At 41.2% G+C, this 6000-nt stretch overlaps 1 protein-coding gene across 1 annotated transcript in view; it reads left to right on the top strand.

Moving 5' to 3' along the window:
* Positions 1-6000, top strand: part of LOC139925149 (MBT domain-containing protein 1-like) — a 31199-nt gene that overhangs the window by 19131 nt on the left and 6068 nt on the right. The gene's annotated exons all lie outside the window — the stretch shown is intronic.

Raw genomic sequence — 6000 nt, 5'->3', positions numbered from 1 at the left:
AACATTGAGATAAAATTTTAAGATGCAACATTAGACGAAATGAACCAGATGGACGTTGTTGCGGCGTTGTCCTGCTCCGTCTTCCCTCCTCTGGGCTCCAGTTGACATAAAAAAACAAACACCTAGCCCTCTGTCTTTCCCTCCCTCCCCTCTTTCCCTCCCTCTTAAACAAAAAAAAAACCCTTTAATTCCCAGTTTCCTGACTTCCCTCCTCCCTCTCCCGCCTCCCTTTCCTCCTCATGGTACGGATTTCATAGCAATGATCCATCCATACCGATGGGGGAAAAAATACCCCCCAAAAAATTGTGGTTTTGTCTCCTACTGTCTGAAATATCACTGCAGACTCTCTCAGCCTGTTCTCCTGACTGAGCGAACTGGGCGGGACAGAGCGAAGAAGACCAGAATATAGAAAAGAAGAAGAAGAAGAAAGAGGAGGGGGAGGAGGAAAGGTGCGTTAAGGACAATAGCTTTCGGAGCATCAGTTGTAACTTCGGTTCCTCAGAGAAAAAGGGATCAAAAGTGGAAAAAAAAAAAAATAACGACAAAACTTTTTGTACGATGATTTTTCAACGCCAAGATCTTTGTTGTTTGTATGCGTTTGTGTGGCGTGTTTGAGGGTCAAGAGTCTAACATATTAATAATATCGGATACTGTGTAACGTCGAGATTAGCAATCATTTAGAAACAGGGTGTGTTTTAAGTGTGTGTGTGTGTGTGTGTGAGAGAGAGAATGAGTGCTGTGGCTTGGACACTGTGCTGGATAGATGGACTAAACCTTACTGGTACCAAACTCCCGATAGGATGCCAAGAACTATAAAACCACAGCAATCAAGATGAGAGCCGCTTAACTGTTTTGTTTGTTCAGTAGTGATCTGTTGTGTGGTTCAGCAGAAAGAGAGATGGGCTACGTCTCCGGGTCCAATTACGTAAAACTATCAGATGATTTATTCGCTTTGTTTCTGCCTGTTTAGCATCATGAGGGAGGGAAATGAACTCCAGGTCTTTTGCTGTGGGGGTTCAGTTCATCAGGAAACTCAACTTTCACTTCCAAAAGTCTTGGGATTGTTTGGTGAAAACGTTGCGGTCTTCTTCCACCCAGAGCTCTATCTTAGTAACTGCAATAATTAAAAAAAAAAACATTTTAGCCAGATTGTCTACATGAGTTTTGGTGCAGGAAAACCTCTGAGTCGTGTTGGAGAGAGTTTGGGCTTCATCTGAACGGCGTTTTCCTTTTCCAGTCTTAGCTTGAATCCCGTCTGAATAGCTGCAATAACAGATTGTTGTACGATGTGTGTGAAGGATGTTAGTGGAGACGTTAAGGCTGCGTTCACACTGCAGGACTTCATGCTCAAGTCTGACCTCGGCTTGGGCGATATCCAAAAATGTAATATTGCGATACCGTCCCGGCAAAATATCGCGATATACGATATTATCGCGAGGGCGGGGGTCTTTTATTTTTTGTTTGTTTTTTGGGGAGGGGATTTTATTTCTTCTAAATGACATCACATTTCTAACCCTATAATAATAATTATTATTATAGGGTATAATAATATTATTATAGGGTATAATAATAATTATTATATTATTAATTAATTATTAATTATTATAATTATTATTATTATTATTAACATCCTAGAAATGTTATCTTACTATTCAAGCATTGGAGGATATTCAGGATCACAGGAAATATCAAAATATCGGGAAATAATATTTACGAAATATCGCGATATTTGATAATATCGAATATCGGCCCAAGCCTATTCTGATGTAACCCAGATCTGATCCCAATATGAACCGACAGAGGTCAAAAAGACACACATTCGCACAACAAAAGTCGTCACATCTGTTTTTGTATCTGTGCTTCTCTGCTTCACATTTCGGATCCAGTTTGTATTTTCGAGTTTTAACTGACCTGAAGCGTCTCCCCAAAATACCGATCAAGTCGCTGTTTTTCTTTCCACTGTTGTGTCTCTTTGTCCTCTCTGCTCAGACGAGCTGCTGTGTCTCAGGTTAACGAGGTAACATTTTGTCACACGTTGGTCTCATGATCTGATTCTGCAGCACATGTCCGTGCGGTCCGGATCGGAACTGAAAAACTGCTTTTTTCTGTTCACACTGATTAGAAAACATCAGATCTGAGTCACATGTGAGGGGGGGGAAATAATCAGATTTGGGACACTTTGAGCTGCAGTGTGAACAGAGCCTGAGAGATCGTTTCACAGGTGAATTAATGAAGATCGCCATTGAAGATTGTGTTTAGAGGTTAGAGGAGTGGAACTGTGAATGTGAAGCAGAGAAAAACAGCACCTGCTCAATCTCCCCTGGATAAATACCGGGTGAAAAAATACTATTCGCAGATACATTTAGTTGTTTAGTCAGTCCGAAAAAGAAATTATGAACTATAATTTAATTAACAGTTAAATGAGGAATTATGCAGATCGCAAACTCATTGTCCTCCATTGCATTCATCACTTATTCTGTAGTGGTGGGATCACATCGATACCTCACTAAAGTACTTTATATCAAATAGGGAATAAAAGAAAAGTTTTACATTTATAAGACTGAATACACAAACAGTATAGTTTAAAAGAGATTATTACAAAAAGACTGATTACAAAGAGTATAGTTGATTAACGACAAAATATACATTCCTGTAATACACATAAAAAGAAAAAGATTATTACTTACAAAAGATGGATGGAAAAAACTACAGAAATTACAGAAAGTGTACTTTCACAAAATAATTGCATAGCATAACAGATGCCATTTGATTGATGCTTTTATTCAAAGCGCCTTACAGTAGCATGAGTGTATGTGTTCACCACAAATACAAAAAGGAGAAATAGAAGAAAAGAGATAATTAGAAATTAATACTTATTTCAAATCTAATACTAAAAGAATAATAGTAATAATATTAAAAGAAATTCAAACAAATTAATATTTTAATTTTGTGCCAAGTTATTGATCATATGCCCAGCAGGTACAGACTGTAGCCCTCAATATACAGCTAACAGTAATAAAGATATGAACCACCAGTAAGGTTAGCATGAACTCTCAGGAACTACAGAACGTGCAACTAAAGCTTCTGCATCACTTTGTGAACTTTTAACAGAGTTTGGAGACACTCATCTGAGCTGCGAGCCCCGTCGCACAACATTTAGTGAAATGAGCACGATGTCGTGAAATGTAAATAACGAGCAGGAAGTGTTGTTTCCCCAGCAGGAAGCTTTAGGTGGAGGAGACACAACTAGAAACAGTGAGTAGTAACAGGAGGTTTTCTCATTTAACCGTGAGCAAACCCAAACTCTAACCTTAAAGAGAAACTAAACCCCAGACCCAAACTCTAACCTTAAAGAGAAACTAAACCCCAGACCCAAACTCTAACCTTAAAGAGAAACTAAACCCCAAACCCAAACCTGTGGTGAAGCCTGACACCTAGTGGTGAAAAGTAGGGTACTGAACTGGCCTTCTGCTATTGGCTGGTCTTTGTGCCAGGTGATGTCACCTTCTATGACATTTTTTTAGTTGCCTAATTTTAACTGAAGTTTTAATTGCCTAAACCTAACCTTAACCTAAGCTTAACCAAAGTTGTTTTACATGACTAAATCTAACTAAGCTAGCTAACCTTTTCACAATCGTGTTCCCAATTCAAGCTTTTGTCACATAATCCAAATCGTTGTGAAGGAACATCATTTTCGTTTCAGAGTTCACGCTCATTTCACGAAATTTTATGAGACGATGTTGTAAGCTGCGGACATCGTCAGCTTTCAGTCAGTAACTTTGTAATTGCCACTTATTAAAACAATATGTTGCTCTCCAATGCAACCACAGCAACAGAAATGTCCCTGTATGTTATGTAATAATTTCTATATTTCCTGTTGTCTTTAACAGACAAGAAAAGGAAATTTGATTCTAACAAAGCAGTGGTTAGCATAATAAAATCCCGCAGGTCTCCAGTGATGACGGGTGTCTCCAAAATGAGTTTTGAAAGATGCGAGTGACGTCTTGACTTTTGTTGCACATTAGAATCTAGTATTGACAAATCTAGACGCATGTTACTGGTTGAAATGTAGATCTATCTAGTGTTACCAATATGGATGTGTTTAGTGTTATTACTCGTGCATATCTGGGCTCATTTTGAGGCTGAAAAGATGCAGTATATGGCTTTTACTGATGAATCTGCCCTCTTGTTGCTTTCACTTGTAGCAGCGGCCATTTTGTAGTAGCCATTTTGTAGTGGCCATTTTGTGTCCCTCTTCGTAAGGATTCAGTTGTGGAAGCACAAGTAAGAGCGAAACCCAGCGGATATAGAGAGGTTTTGTAGTCAAGACAGGTGCTGTGATTGGTTGTCGGCATGCTGATGTCATACAGTTCGATGTGATGGAGCAGCGGGACGGGCTTTCTGATCAGAGCAGACTCCGGCCAGAGCCGTAGATAAACAAAGTTTGGCCGTGTCAGTTTTCAGTTGTGGTCACGTCAAGCCGTGTTCACACTGTTCTGCTCTTCCTGCAGAGAAAACACTGCCTCAGCTGCAACTGTGTGCTGATTTAAAAAGGTTAGTGCAGACTTTGTTTCCACAGTGACTAGCTGCAGTCGCTAACGCTGTTAGCAAACAGTCCTTCTGGAAACAAACCCCGTCTTTATTTGGTCACATGCAACCATCTACAACGCATGCACACACGTGCACGGCGGCCGGCACACACACACACACACACGCTTTCAATGGTGCCGTGAAATTTATCCTCCGCATTTTCCCATCTTGGCCCGTCCTTCCTCCGCGGGGCGGGCCAGGAGCGGTGGGCAGCTAGTTACACCTGCTGCGGCCCATTCAGAGTCAGAAGTCAGTAATTCCCCGCTGGCAGGCTGTAATTAAATCCTTCACGTGTTCCAGTGATCCAGCTTGGAAAAACCAGGGCAGAAACATGGACACCTGCAACATTTCCTGTGCCCATGTATTTGGCAATGCTAGCTAGCTAGTTAGCTTAGAACGTTAGCAATTGCAAGTGCAACTTTACATTTCAAGTATATATGTTTAACCGTTTACCACACAGGTGTTTTGATAGATTTAAAGGACAGTTCCAGTTCTTTACTGGGTGTATCTCTTAATATTTAGTGTTTATTGTAAAATATTTACTGTGAAATCCCTCCTCAGCCTCAGCTCAGTCTCTCTTCGATCTGCTCCATCGTCTTCCCTACCAGATAAAGATAGGAGGAAGTACGAAGCGGCCAATCACAGTTCTTGTGGTCTTGCGTCGATCTACGCACGTTACATTTTTGGATAGGAGCAGGTCGGTACCGCGTCGGTTCGATGCAGATGTATAATTTACTCTTAAGCTGTTAGATGCTTAGCGTCAAGTCCTGCCTCTTATTCTTTTGCACAGAAAAAAGCAGGTGACATCATGTAGTGCTCCTGCTTTTCTCAACTTTAAAAAGCGGCCTACTACTCCAGGTGCAGTGTTTTCCACATTGCTTTTACTATAAAAAAAAAAACCGCTGGCAGTTTGAAGTGGAAGTGTGAACACGGCCAAACTCCACAACTTTCCTTCATGGCCGTTCCCTGGTCACCGGTCCTACATCAGCTGAACTTCAGACAGCATAACTCACCATAGCAATGTTACGGAAGACATTTTTTTACATATTTACTGCCAAAATTTCTATGTTCTTGGAAGGGTTGGAAGAGTTATTTCTATCAGCGGCTCTGGCTCAGTCAAGGGAAGTGGAAATCTTCTTGGTCCAATCAGTGTTTTTAAACCGTTTTTGGCACCGGCCCCGTTTACTGCGGTCGATAAATCGTAGCGCGAATCCGGTCCAGGCGATCAGACCGCTGCTGGCAGAGGTGATGTGTTCAAGGGGAAGTAAATTATTGTTACTCCCCGTCTTCTCCTAAAACCAGTTATTAAGAAGGGGGAACATTTAATAAAGCGGGCTAACAAGACACTCGTCCTTCTCCGCTCGCTCTCTGACTGCGAGGGGAACGTCCGACAGACTCCGGTCGGCTCCT

This window comes from Centroberyx gerrardi, chromosome 7 (genome assembly GCF_048128805.1).
Source record: "Centroberyx gerrardi isolate f3 chromosome 7, fCenGer3.hap1.cur.20231027, whole genome shotgun sequence".
Taxonomy (NCBI): domain Eukaryota; kingdom Metazoa; phylum Chordata; class Actinopteri; order Beryciformes; family Berycidae; genus Centroberyx; species Centroberyx gerrardi.
Note: the sequence above shows the minus strand (reverse complement) of the source record. Positions and strands in the feature narration are given on the sequence as shown.